This window comes from Lygodium microphyllum, chromosome 8 (genome assembly GCF_053477565.2).
Source record: "Lygodium microphyllum isolate KBCC chromosome 8, Lygodium_microphyllum_v1.1.10, whole genome shotgun sequence".
Lineage (NCBI taxonomy): Eukaryota > Viridiplantae > Streptophyta > Polypodiopsida > Schizaeales > Lygodiaceae > Lygodium > Lygodium microphyllum.
In genome coordinates, this window is record NC_141142.1 from 33,955,340 (window position 1) to 33,970,265 (window position 14,926).

The following is a 14,926-nucleotide window of genomic DNA, read 5'->3' on the forward strand; positions in this document are numbered from 1 at the left end:
CAAGATCGCACCGTGGATTACCCCAAGAGGGCACTGCTCGATTCACGGGCCGAAGGTCGAGTGGTGAAAAGGTCAACCACGGAAGTTATGTCTCACTTCTAGGTCGCTTGGGGTCAATGAAGCTCTGGACACTCCTTACCTAGACCAGAACGGAGCTGAAGACTGCCGTGAGCCCAACGTCTAGGGTGTTGAAAGATCCTATTCTAGATAAAGGATGGAAATTTTGGTGCCATGTGATTTGGACCGGGTACTTCTGTTGGACAGAAGGGATACATAATTCTCCTGTATAGGCAGGAGACAAAGATTAACTTGAAGATAAGCTAAGGAACTTGTTTGTCAAAATGACTACTTGTTTTTTTTCGTATCTGTGCTGTAAATTACACGAACAAACCATGTTTCCTAAAAGGCTTAATTAATGAAGCTGATTTTAAATGTCGCACATAAATGTGGTAGGACCTAATTAGAAAACTAAAGCTATCAAGGGAAGCGGATGGATGGAATCCCCAACAGATCTGTCCTACGGCAAGCTAGTCCCAGAGAACTAGGAGGCTTCTCACAAGGATTCATCTCGCTGGTTGACTTTAGATATTGTTAAGTTAGAACCCGATTCATGCCGTTTTAGGGGACCGGAATGGGACTATGCACTACGGGCAGAGAGGTTGAGCACGCATCCCTCTCGTTTCCCATTCTCCTTGAACCAAGTGCGGTATGGATCTACTTCGGATTGGGTATCTCTGCGTAAAGTAGGATGTCCAAAAACCCAACGCTAGAATGCTGTCAGGAGACCTTGACAACTAGGAACCCAGATTTCAGGCCGATCCTAGTGGGTTCGGCCGCGAACGTTCCGTTGCGAGGCGGACTCAGGAAACCCTGGGCGACAAACCCCGAAACATTCCATGGGAGTGCCGAGCAGCAACGCTTAGATTCGTTTCTCGATGGACCGCTAAAACGTGCTTGGACAGCCAATAGGCAGGCACGTTACATTGAACCTCCTTTGTTCGAGAGCCATTGTTGCCTAGTGAGGTGTGAGTGGCTAGGTCCCCTTACAAGTGGTAGGTAGAGTGGGTGGTGTCCCCCATGAGGTATTGTTCACAGTCCAAACTTGCAGAAGCCTAGCCCTTGACAGAGATTGGCAAGAGGAGCTACTAGCTATACCCTAGAGAAGCAATTGTGTCATGGGACTCCAAAGGAATGTCAGAGTGCAGCAGTGTGGAAGCATATGACCGAGACTTAGAGATAGACTAAACACAGAGAGAAGAGAGAGAGAGAAAGAGACAGAAGAACGCAGATCTACAATATGAAGAATGCTAAATAAGGAATATAGATATGTACACAGGCACAGTGTGTATGTCTACATATCTCCACCTCGATGATGTCACCCTGCTGTACACCTTGAAGTCTGCAGCAGCAGTCAGCAGGATCTCAGCCCAAAATCTGTGATCTGATGTGAATGTGCCGAAGATCTGCTATATACAGTAGTAAATATGGGCCAGCCAAAATAGAAGTCGGCCTCTAGTGGATCTGTGCCAGATTTGACCAACTGCACAAAAACTTGCTGAAAATGGCAAAACTGCCACGTCATCATGCGATCTGTTCCGCAACAAATGCGACTACCAGGTGTCACTCCACTGACTGTTCAGCCTGCCACATGGCATATGTAGCACACAAACTCTGACAAACTGATCTCGAATGCCTGTCTGACAAGAAAATGCATGAACACTACATTCTGACACATGCATGTCTGGCCATATCTCTAACAAGGAAGACTTGGTTGTTGGACCCCTACATACCCTGGAGTGAGTTCCAAGAATGGCACCTTTGGATCTAGGAGAGCCAGCCTCTTGATGAGGTGGAGTGAGACCCTGGAGAGTGGCTTTGGCCAGCCACAATGGTTGCCAAGAAGCCCTAGGGCTTCTTGGCCTAATAGCATAGATTAGGAGGCATGTTTTGATGCAAGAGGACATGGATTTGGCCAACCACAACAGTTGCCAAGAAGCCCTATGGCTTCTTGGCCTAATAGCATAGATTAGGAAGAATATTTTAATGCAAGAGGACATGGATTGGGCATCCTCACTATTGGCACATGGAGGTTTGGCTATTGAGAGTTGGCTGGTTCAGATGTGGTAGGATGGAGTCTGCAAACATTGTCCACTGCAATGCTTGGAAACTCCAAAGCATTGCCTCTAGTCTTGTGAGGTAGTGTATGGAGGAGAGCATGCCATATTCTCTATCGAGTGACGCCTAGCCTAGGATTTATATCTTGGGGGCCATTTGTTGGCAAGCAATTAGCCAGGGCTGCCACTTACTGTATGAGGCTAAGATGCATGATACTACTTTCCTAATTGAGGCAGGATCCTATACTATGGTCGGCTTGGAGGCACTACCCATCCATCAAGTATTAGAGTTGACACCAAAGTGTTAGGAGGTGTGGAAGATTATTGGGAGCCTCACAGTTTGGCACATCTAGAAGGCACATTGTCAGTTAGTTTTGAGTAACGAGTGCATGTCCACACATGCAACTTTGGTAAGGCTATGGACCTCAATCATCCACTCCCTCCACGGTCACTAGGATCAGGTGCCAGGTGACTCTCAAGCTCATGAGGAGCTCCAACACCACTTCTTATGTACCTAGGGTGGTCATGATAGCTCCAGCTAGTCTATTGAGCACATGTACTTCATTGTAAAATATTCCGAGTAATATAACTAGCCACTTTTTTCTTGCAAAAAAAAGGAGCATCCTACACAACATCTTTACCTTCTTTGAGGCTACTAAGTGGGCTCAGCATAGCGGTCAAAGGACGCATGTGCTGCTATTGGATAGGGTTGAGTGGGACTTCTTGGAAGGTACTATGGCATGAGTGGGCTTACCCTTGGAGTGGATTAAAGGGGTATCTACACTATACATGTCAACCACCACCAATAGGGTTCTCATTGGAAGTAGGAAAGGGGGAGAAGTTTTGTTTGGAGAGGTCAGTCTAGTAGGGCTGCCCTCTAGCCCCTTATCTCTTCCTACTCTTTGAGGAGGCAATGTCCTACTTTCTCCACTCGAGAGTGAGCAACTTGCGAGGCCTTACTCCTAGTGAAAGGGGAGACAAAGCTGGTAGACTCTGAGTATGCAGATGATATGGCCCTCCATGTAAAGGATGATCAAGTGATGTTGGAGCAAGTGAGACTTGCATTGGAGGTGCACAACTGTGGGTGCAAAAATCAATTCATGAAAGTCGACTAGCTTTCTCAAGATCTGAACTCTAGCACCGAGTGGGGCATCCGCTTGGGTTTCAAATAGGTGAGACAGTCCATTATCTTGGCTTCTAGGTGGGACCCGTTAACCCAACCCAACAATTTCTTCCAGTACTTGATTCCATCAGAAGGAAGCTAGCCTAGTCAAGCACGACTCACATCTCCCTAGCAAGCAAGGCCCTAGTGGTCAACCAAGTCAACTTAGCGACACATTGCTGGTGTTTTTCCTCATCGTGTGTGGCTCAACTCGACTGCCTCACGCAAAATTTTCTTTAGCCTATTTCACATGGGTCTCAAGACTCCCAGGCCAAGGTGGCATGGGCGACTATCATCTGATATCACTATGAGGGGGGGTTGGGGATTATTGACCTAGAGTATCAGAGTCTTAGCCCTCATGGGCAAGCTAGTGGTTCATGGCCTCACACTGGGTGAGTAGACATGAAAGGTCCTTCTATAGGATGGCCTTCAAGAGCATACGCTATGGCTCAGCAGAGAGTGGAGGCCATCCTTGCAATGGATCTCCATGTAAGCCCAAATCACCCCACCCAGATCCTCCTTCTTACACAGTTTGCTAGGATATGGCAGGGCTTGAACAAGGCCTTGATTTAGTGGCCCCTATTATATCAAGAGGAGATAGACTACCAACCACCGCTAGTCTCGAAGCCCCAAGTTTGCAATCAAAACACGATCCAAATCAATGAGCACCCTCACATCCAGTGGCTGGCTAGGAGACTAGCCCTACCCACACTATCAGAGTATGGAGGGAGGTCTATAGGCTAGCTAACCGGGTGATTGTAACAGGGAGTTGAGAGCAAATGAAGGGAGATTGAGACAACAATCACATAGGACTAGTTGGCCCCCCCATTAGAGAGTCGATGTTGGCTAGTGATGTGTGGGCAGCTAGGTTCTCACAAGTAAGCATCCCCCTCTAGAGTGGGCACTGCCCCCCATGAGGTTTTTGTTCATAGTCCAAGCTGGCGGCAAGCTAGCCCTGACAGAGATCAACAAGAGGAGGAGCTGCCCCCTGTGAGGTTTTGTTCACAATCCAAGCTAGCGGCAAGCTAGCCCTGGACAGAAATCAACAAGAGGAGCTACTAGTTATATCTTGGAGAAAGATTCATGTCCTCAAGCTTCAAGGGAAGATTTGGGTGTTGGACCCCTACGTACCCTAGAGTGAGTTAACTGATTGGCATCTTTGGATCTGGGAGAGGCAGCCTCTAGAGATAAAGTGGTGTGGGACACTTGAGAGTGGCTTTGTCCAACTATAGCAGTTGCTAGCCCAAAATGGCAGGCATGTTTTGATGCAAGAGGACATGGATTGGGCATCCTCACGCAGCAGGCACTAGGAAAAACATAGATCAGAGATGTGGGAGAATATTGGGAGTCTCACAGTACAACACATTCGAAAGGCACATTGTTAGTTGGTTTTGGGTGGTCAGTACTTGTCCACATATGCGACCTTGGTAGAGCTCTAGACCTCAATCATCCAATCCCTCTACAGCCACTGGGATCAGGTGCAGGGTGACTCTTGAGCTCATGAGGAGCTTCGACACCACGTCTTATGTACTTGGGGAGGCTATGACCTGTTCTTCACAATACAAGCAGGCAAACCCCCCTCCCCCAACCACCTTGAGAGACTTGTATATATGATTCTAGTATGACTTTGTATCAACTCCATCCAATCTATTGAGCACATGTACTTCATTGTAAAATCTTATGAGTAATATAAGTAGCCACTTTTTTCTTGGAAAAAAAAAAGAAGCACGATATATGTTGTTCCATTACGCACTATGAGAAGCACGATATATGTTGTTCCATTGTGCACTATGAGATCAAAGAGCAATACCATGGCATCTTTTGAGAAGGCTTTGCACCAATCTACGAGACCATAGAGTACAAGACGGCAACATCTAGAGTTATTATTGCTTGAGCACCAATGCCACTCTTGAGAGACAAGAGTATCATATCCAAGCTCACCTAGATAGAGGATGTTTAAATAACTCCTCGCACTAGTAAGCACCACAATTATTGTCATTAGGATGAAAAATGTGATCTTAGTGATTTAATTTAAACTCTAATTCCAATTCCGTATCTCTTGGTATGGTGAACATTGCACTATCAGTGAAGGATTTGACATCAGGCATACAATGGATAAGCATAAGGCTATGTGATACAAGGGCAGGTACAAAGGAGTAAGATACAATGTGAAACTTTCAAAAAATTGAAAGTTCGCATTTTAGTTTTAATGATCATTTGAAAATTTTGCCTGGTAAGGATCCCTTTTAAGTTATAAAATAGACCTGGCGCTTAAATTTCATATCTTGAGAAACTTACTTATGTCTAATCTTTCCTAAATTAATATTAATCATCCCTTAATCAAATATGAATTTTGACTACAAAGTAGTTGGTGCCACATATAGAAACATGATTTGGCTATTTAAGATCTCTTTCTCTCTCATTTGAGCAGCTCAAGTTTGGAGACGGTCATTCTTCTCTTCTTTGTTCCAGAAATTGTAGGTTTCAGCCGCAAAGCATGAGCTCATAGCATGTATGGAGTTTGGATAGTAACCAATCTTCTCCTCTTGACATAGGAAATCCATTCAGAAGCTCTGACACTCTACTTACAATAGGTATTGCTGTTTTTTTGAATCTAAATATCATCGGCACAAGTTGTTATGACACAACAAGTTGAGATCCTCTCTTCTTCTCACAAATCTCAAGCCTTGTGCACTTTCTAGATTTTCAAAATGTGTGAATTTCTCACAGATTCCTTGCAAGAAATCCCTCTATTTGTGATGAGAGGGCTGGATTGCATTGAAACTATACAAGAAAATTGTCAAGACTAAAGCTCCACAAATTTGGATTGAAATTTAAGTTGTCATTTTTAGAGTTTAGCAAGCTCAAGTATTCACATGCATTTTTTAACATCTTATGGGTGGTTGGACACTAACATTGAAGGTGATAAGGTCATTGTGCACCTTTAGATCAGTTGTGTCCAAGAAATGCCTAAAAATATAGACATGAGAATATAAAAGTGAGAGTGTAGCCTTTTATCATGGTGGGAAATGCATGGGATTATAGGGAAATGCAAGGCAGGATCTAATGGAATGCATATAGCAAGGATTAGAGAAAGTGCCATTGGTTTCAAGCATGATTTTACCATACAACGACATTCTAGATCTCATGTGTTGTTCAATGGCACATAGATACAATTGCACCTAAAAAGCCTAAGGTAAAAAGTTCAAAAATTTTAGCAAGATGTTACTAAGGGAACAAGGTGGAAGTTATGAGAAACTATTGTTCTTAGCAAAGAGGCAAACATTGCATAGTGGAGAGTCTATGGAAAATCATGCTGAAGTGGGACAGCAGCACATACAATTGCACCTAAAAAGCCTCAAGGTAAAAATCTTTACCTTGAGGCTTTTCATATGAAGTTGACTTTTTTTGTGGCTCAATAAAATTCTATAGAGAACACATCTAGAGCATTGCCTTATGCTAAAGTGGAGGATAACTAAGGATGCTCATCTACAGCACTATCTTACTTCTTTGGACACTTTATAGCACTACTACTACTATAAAATGTCCTTATGTGTATTCACAATCATTGCTTCAAGTAATTTGTGTGACATATCAGTGTATTTTGCTTGTTATGCACAGTGCAAGGCACTAAATGCATATTTGCTTACCGTGAATGTAATATTAATGTTCTTAAGATGTCTCACAAGTGTGGATCTCATGGGATGATCATGAGCACAAGTTTTGTGAAGCAACATGGGTCTCTAGGGATGGCTATGGATATAAGTCTTATGAAGGAGCCATGGCTATGACATAAGTATCATGAAGCAGGCATGCCTATAGGCATAAGTTTTGTAAAGCAACCATTTAGGTGACTAAGCCATAAAGTGGAGCATAGTGTTTGTGAAATATAGTGTGGCTTGTGGATCCATGCATGGTATGGAACCATTATTATGCTTTTTGGATGCACTTGAGGATATTGGTTCTATTTGTGTTGTTTGCACAAAATATGGCTTTGGGATCACCACATGATAGAAAAATGGCATTTTGACACGAAGTGTTATTAAGAAATTACAGCTTTCAAAAGTCCTCATGTCCATGGACTTGTAGGCTTCAATCATGGCCTTTAGTCACGGACTTGTATTGAGGGCTTTGTCATCTAGTTTGCCTATAGTACTCAAGAGATGGCAAGAGATGATAGAGGAATTACTTCCCTAAACCATCCTAAGGACTCTTCTCTAAAAATTCATGAGCTCTAAGGCAGTCTCACACACAATATCTTAGGTGTGAGAGGAAAAAGAGATTGAAGCTCAGCTGAGAGTACAGTAGGCAGTGTAGACTGTGAGAGCACAACACCCAATGCAAAATCTAAAAGTGTATTATGCAAGTACAACGTACAACCCTTAAACCTTAAGGTTGTAAGAGGATGTTCATACCCCAAGAGTGTGAAACACAGTAAGTGCTTAAAACTGTGTAACATAGGTACATAAAATAAAAGAAATAAATCTAGGGAAAAAAACCTTTCGTACAGAGAGTAAAAAGTACCCCAATGTCCTACTGAGGATCACCGTCACTTCGATGTGAGCGTAGATGTGAGTCGAACCCAACAAACTTCTCTACAATGAAGAGTGATCAAGATACAAGGGTCATCTACCAAAGGAGATCAAATTTAAAGCATTGTGAAATGCTTCAAATTTGTCACGAGGAAGAGCTTTGGTGAAGATGTCTGCCACATTACTGGTGGTAGGACAGTAGACAAGGCTGATATCACCTGCATGTAGCCTCTCTTTGACAAAGTAATAATGGATCTCAATGTGTTTCATGCCACTACAATAGCACTCTAACTGTTAGTGAACAAAAAAGTAGGCTCCGTGACAAATACATCCAAATCAGCTAACAACCGTCTAAGCCATACGCATTCAACTGTGGTAGTGAAAGCTACCTTGTATTTAGCTTCACATGACGATGTGGCAATAGTGGATTGTTTCTTGCTAAGCTAAGAAATGCAAAATGAGCCAAGAAAGAAACAATTTCCACTAGTGGAGTGACCAAAATCATAATCATCAGCCCAATCAAAATCACTGTAAGCACGTAAGTGCAGTGGTCCTCCCTTGGCATAAAGCAATCCAAGAGTCCTAGTACCCTACAAGTAACGGAAAATGCGCTTGACAGCTTGCCAATGTGACATGTGTAGCTGATGCATATATTTTCTCAGGGCTAAAACTACAAATTGTATGTCCAACCTTGTATTACATAGGTAGATAAGACATCCAATTGCTGGAGCATGCGGCCATATGTATGTGTTTGTGAGAGATTGTGATAACCTTGATTTGGATTTGTGTATGTGTAGAAGTGTGAGAGGGGAGAGCACTTTTGTTGGTGATAGATAGATGGTAAAATTTTGGAATAAAGTTTTACTCTATGTGAGGGTGAGGCCTTACAACATGCAATAAGAAGCTATAGACAAGTTAAATATGCATGCACACAAATCAATAATAATGAACCCACACCCACCTCCTTAGAGTGCAAAACCAAATGCACCTACGTGAAACACTCAATCCAATCAATTGTATGGATATCAAACAAGTCACTGTCATCATGCAATGACAACTTCAGTTCAAGTTCCATTGGTGTACAAACTGGCCTGTAATCTTGTAATCCAAACCTCTCAAGAAATTTACAGATGTATCTCGACTGTGACAATCCAATGCCTCTAGCATCATGAATGAGCTGAATGCCCAAGTAATAATGCAAAGGACCCAAATCTGACATCTCAAAAGTTTGCTGCAAATTTTGAATGCTGAAATCTGATCAGCATGTGTCCCTGTTAAGCAAAAGATCATCAACATACAAACATATAACCAGCAAGGATCCCCCCTGTTTACATACATAAAGGGTAGACTCTAATGAGTTGTTTATGAAACCTTGGCTGAGTCAAAAAAGCATCAATCTTTGCATACCAAGCTCGAGGAGCTTGCTTCAAATCATATAAAGTCTTTTTCAACTTACAGACCAAGTGTTTGGATCTCTCAACTACAAAACCAATGGACTGTTGTACATACACTTTTTCTTGAAGTTCCCCATGTAAAAATGCAGTCTTTATATCAAACCAATGTACAACCCATCTATAACGGGCAGCCAAAGCAACCATAGACCTAATGGTAATCATGCGGAAGGTAGGAGCAAATGTCTCCTCATAGTCAATGCCTTTCTTCTGTGCGTAGCCCTTGGCTACAAGCCTAGCCTTATATTTGTCAATGGATCCATCTGCATTCCGTTTCAGCTTATAGACCCACTTTGTACCAATGGCTTTCTCCCACTAGGCAAAGACACTAAATTCCATGTTTGATTCTTTATGATGGAATCAAATTCAACTTGGATTGCTGCCATCCAATGCACACTATGTTGTGCATCCTCAAAACATTCAGGCTCCTCATCATCGAATGTATCTCCTACCATAACAAACTCCATGGTATATGCACCATTGTGCATATGAGCTTGCCTTCTAGTATAACCAGCAGTAGGAGCATCCAAATGACTATTTTTCATAGTCTGCGAATACCATCTAGGCATTTGTCTAGCCTCCTAACTGTATACAAGCTCTTGCTGAATTTCAGATCAGCCATGGACTGATTTTCTGCATTACCCAATGGAGCAGCTGGCTGAACTTTAAGTTCACTTGTTGAAGCTCCAACTGTATCACCGAAAGAAACGGGCAACATCCCTTCAAATACATCATTGGCAGCCTTATATATGTCAAAACCAACAAGGGATGATTCTGATTTTTTATCGAAAACCACATCCCTACTGAGTTTTAACAAATACCTTTTTAGAGACCAAATCATACAACCTATAACCTTTACTCTCATTGCTATACCCCCCAAAAATGCATTTAACAGCCTTGTTATTCAACTTCTTCCTGAGTACTTTGGAAAATGAGCGTATGCAAGACACCCAAAGATACGAAAAGGCCCAACAAAAGGTCTCCATCTATTCCAAGCCTCAAAAGGCGTGGCATTCTTTAATGCCTTTTGGTGGGGCACCTATTTAAGACATGGCAAGCACACATAACTACTTCCATCCAAAAACTGTGTGGCAAGCTCTTTGCTTCCAGCATACATCTGGCCATCTCCATGAGCAACCGATTCTTCCTCTCTGCAACCCCATTCTGCTGTGGAGTATAAGCAATAGTATATTGATGAACAATGCCCTTCTGCTTCAAAAAAGAATTCAGCATAGACGACATGTATTCCCCCCCCTCAGTCAGAACGGAGAGTCTTTACCTTGCAGCTAGATTGATTTTCAACAAGTGCTACAAAAGCAAAAAATGCATCATACACTTCTGACTTTTTCACCAAAGAGTAGACCCAGCAAAAACGAGTAAAGTCATCAATGAAAGTGACAAAATAGTGATAGCCACCCAATGACTCTATCTGAATAGGACCACATACATCTGAGTACACAATCTATAACCTGGCAGTTGCTCTAAAAGCAACATCATGGGGAAACGAAAACCGATGCATTTTTTCCTAAATACATCCCTCGCATATGTGCTCAGGAGGTCTCTCCGAGAGAGCTAAACCATGAAGCATCTGTATACACTATATAAGCATCAAGCTACCATAGTTTACATGCCCCATGCGGGCATGCCATAACTCCACCTATGACATAGTAGGAGTAAGAGTGGACGCTAGATAGACTGACTGATCAACTAAAAAAGCATCCAACTCATATAACCCATGGCATAGAGTGCCAGTCAAAGCCAAAGTCATGTGTTCCTTATCTCTCACTAAGCATCTGTCATCATCAAAGGTGACTTGCAAACCACACCTTGCCAAAGAAGAAATAGATAACAAATTCTTCTTTATACCTGGCACAAACAAAGCATCTTACAAGCGGAGAATAGAGCCATCAATGGTTGTCAACACAATCTCCCCAATACCTCTAACAGGGTATGATGCATTGTTGGCACACTATACAAACTTACCAACCGGAGCTGCAATAACAGAAGCAAACAAGTCTCTGCGACATGTGATGTGCTAAGAAGCACCACTGTCAAAAAACCATGTGTTCGCATCTTCAGTAGAGCTAAATGCTCTATCAGCCCAAGAAGAGTCATAACTACATGTGTAAAAACAATACTCCATGTGTCTACAACAAAGGACGCAGACTCAGTAGCAATAGAAGGTGAATCAGAAACGGACATCCTTGACTCCTTCTTCTTCTTCTTCTTAGCTATGCGCTTTCAACATTCAATGATCCAATGTCCTGGCTTCTTGCAACAGTGGCACTTGCCCTTCTTGGCTTACATGCCCCCCTATTTCTTATTGCCCTATGAAGTGCCTAAAGTCCCAAAGCTCTACAGAGTATTCTTGGCTTGGTTGCCCTTGCCCTTCTGTCTTACCATAAAAGCCTCCTCAGAGGCTATAACATCCACACCACCTTTCTTTCTTATCTACTCCTCCTCTAAGAGTAGACTGACCAGCTGAAGGAAAGTAAGTGGCTGTGGAAAAATCCTCATAGTGAGGTTCAAGGCCGTATGAAAGGCCAAGTACGAGAGCGGCAATGAATTCAAGGTAGTAGATATCAACTGCGCATCTGAGTAATACTGATCTACATTCATAAGCTACTCATGCAAGTCCTGATTTTTTTTTAGATGATCCTGCATAGAATCACCCTCATCCATCTTCACAATCTCGAGCTCTTTCTTCAAGAAAGATATGTGTGTCTCATTCTTTCTAGCAAACATCTGCTCTAAGGTTAGCCATGCTTCTCGTGAAGAAGCTGAAGACCGAATGTAAGGGATGATAGACTGCTGAATAGCCAATGCAATCAACAAGACAAAGCCCGTGCATCTCATGTATCCCATGCCTCCAGGAGTTGCCCGTTGTCCACACCTCCTGGAGGAGGAGTAGCAGCAACCACAACTCCGGGCCTAACTTCTTTACCGCTGACATAATCCCAAAGATTCTTTGCAATCAACACATTCTTCATCATGAAGGACCAAAGAGAATAGTTGTTACCATCCAACCTATCCTCCTTGGATACATATGTAAATACATCACCTCCTTGATTTTCCATGATAAGCAAAAGAGCAACATCTCACATTGGACCAACCTGGAAATCTCAGAATTTCCAAAAATAACAGCAAGTACTTTGCTGTAATTAGCAAATGTAATCACACTCTATCAAAACTGTCTTATATGCACGTTGTCCAAGGTGCAATAAGTACTCAGCAGCACTGAAAATGCAAAAGCCCCCAAATTTCCAATTCCAAAATGCACGAAATCAGTCTATTTCAAATTGTCATAGATATACATGTATCAATCACTGAGCTAACTGCAAAAGCCCCAAATGTCTAGCCCAGAATGCACAAAATCTCTGCAATGTTGGTGTCCCAGACACGTGCTGAAACTACGAATCCTTGCTTGGACAACAAGCCCCTTGGAGAGAAATAAATTTGAATAAAAGTTAATTTAATTTTTTTATTTTTACCTCTCCAATTGGATCTGATGGGTCCTAGCGGCATAGTTGACTGAGCGGGTGGCTCAGCTGGTGGCACAAGTGGGCGTTTTGGACAGGTCAAGCAGACGGACTGAAGAAGGAAGTCATAACGCAGGTAACTAGTCAGGACAGGGCGCCGCACAGGGCATAGGGAGGTGGCAGTGACGACTAGAGCAAGAATAGGCCACACAGTAGGCAGACAGGCTAGGGGCCAAGCAAAGTGGCGCAGTTGGAGGCAAGCACAGCTGAGCTGCTGCGCAGGGAACTGGAGTAGGGGCTGGGCGTCTATAGGTCTAGTGGCGCGGGCGCAACAAAAGCGCTGCCTAGGACGAGCATTGTTGGAGGCTGTCTTGGCTAGTGGCACACCTAGCACGACTGGTAGAAGACCTAGCACGGCTAGTGGCGGACTTGCTGCAAACGGGACGAACTGGAGCTAGACTGGCCGAGAAGCTCAACTGGAGATGGTGACCACTGGTGGGGGCTGAGCGGAGCTTAGGGCAACTCTGATACCAAATGTGAGAGGAAGAAGAGATCGAAGCTCAGCTGAGAGTACATTAGACAATGTAGAGTGTGAGAGCACGACACTCAATGCAAAATGTGAAAGTTTAAGATGCAAGTACAAAGTACAACGCTTAAACCTTAGGGATGTAAGAGAGTGTTCACACCCGAAGAGTGTGAAACACGATAAGTGCCTAAAACTATGTAACATAGACACATAAAATAAAAGAAATAAATATGGGGGGAAAAACCACTCATACGAAGAGTCCTACTAAAGATCACCATCACTCCTATGTGAGCGTAGGCGTCAATTGTAAGAGAGTGTTCACACCCAAAGAGTGTGAAACACGATAAGTGCCTAAAACTGTGTAACATAGACACATAAAATAAAAGAAATAAATCTGGGGGGAAAAACCTCTCGTACGGAGAGTCCTACTGAAGATTACCATCACTCCTATGTGAGCGTAGGCGTGAGTTGAACCCAACGTTAGGACAGTCCCATATACAATATAAATGTGCCTCCCTTGGCTCTCCACATCTAACACATGCAACTAGATTGCTACCATAACCAAGCCAGTGCCAAACTTCAAAGCTTGTATGTGCTAATAACCATAGAACAGTGAAATCTTCTTGGGTCTAAAGCTATCATCCAATCTCCTCCAAATCCGAGAAGAAATGGAAAATGGAACGAAAATCACTCACCAAGTGAAAACAACACAAGTTGCTGTAGATCAGATTCAGGACCAACAACTTTGATGTGAACTGGTCACAAAGAGTAGCAAGAGTGTACAACACAGATGGGAGTGATCACAAACAGCAGCAAATGGCATACTAAACTGCAAACTGCAGTTCCTGACACACACTGAAGTGACTGTTGCTCCTCCACACACATTCAAGTGGACCTGAACTCAGATTTAGGGTTAGGGCTTCTGAGTTACAGCTGCAGCAGATCAGATTTAGGGTTTCTGGATTGCAAATGCAGAAATGTGATGCAGTGCAGAAAATGAGATGCAGGGGGGAATTATGGCTGGTGGACAGATTGTGGCTGCTCTGATATGACTGTTGAGTTGAGTGAGAGAACAACAAAGAGAGAGCAAGCCAGCACAAAATGTATGGCAGTGAAAAGACAATATTCTTGTTATAAATGAAAATAGGGGTTAATAACATAAAGTAGCCCTAAATCCTAATTTAGGGCTAAGTGTCCTAATTGTTGTAACTGTCACAATGACTAAGTATCCTATGTGGTCCCTCAAGAATGACAGGTCCTTGCCATCTAGGGCCTCCTAGGCATGGCCCTATTCAGCTATGAGAGCTGTTTTTTGCATGTTAATCCTGGATCCAACAGGCAAAGTAGATAACCCCCATGTCGTTGTAGCACTTTGCATTTTATATTTTGCACACATACAAACAAGAGGAGCCATTATAGCCAAAGCTCACCTCCCCCCTTAAAGCGATTGGACCCCATTAAACCCCTTCCACAAAATACTGCTTGTGTCTATTCATGCAGGTCAGCATAACCTTTTGATTTCTGCAACTTAGCCTTCTTGTGGAACCATCCAGTTTGTTACTTGATCTGTACCACAACGTGCAGACCATCTGGCCTTAACTATATCCAATCAAATCATTGTCTTGTTTCAAAATCCATTTTATATTTTTGGCAGCTCTTGCA

At 43.0% G+C, this 14,926-nt stretch overlaps 1 protein-coding gene across 3 annotated transcripts in view; it reads right to left on the reverse strand.

Annotated features, from left to right (window-relative positions):
- The window catches only part of LOC148032134 (uncharacterized), a 306,148-nt gene that overhangs the window by 267,479 nt on the left and 23,743 nt on the right, over positions 1–14,926 (reverse strand). The gene's annotated exons all lie outside the window — the stretch shown is intronic.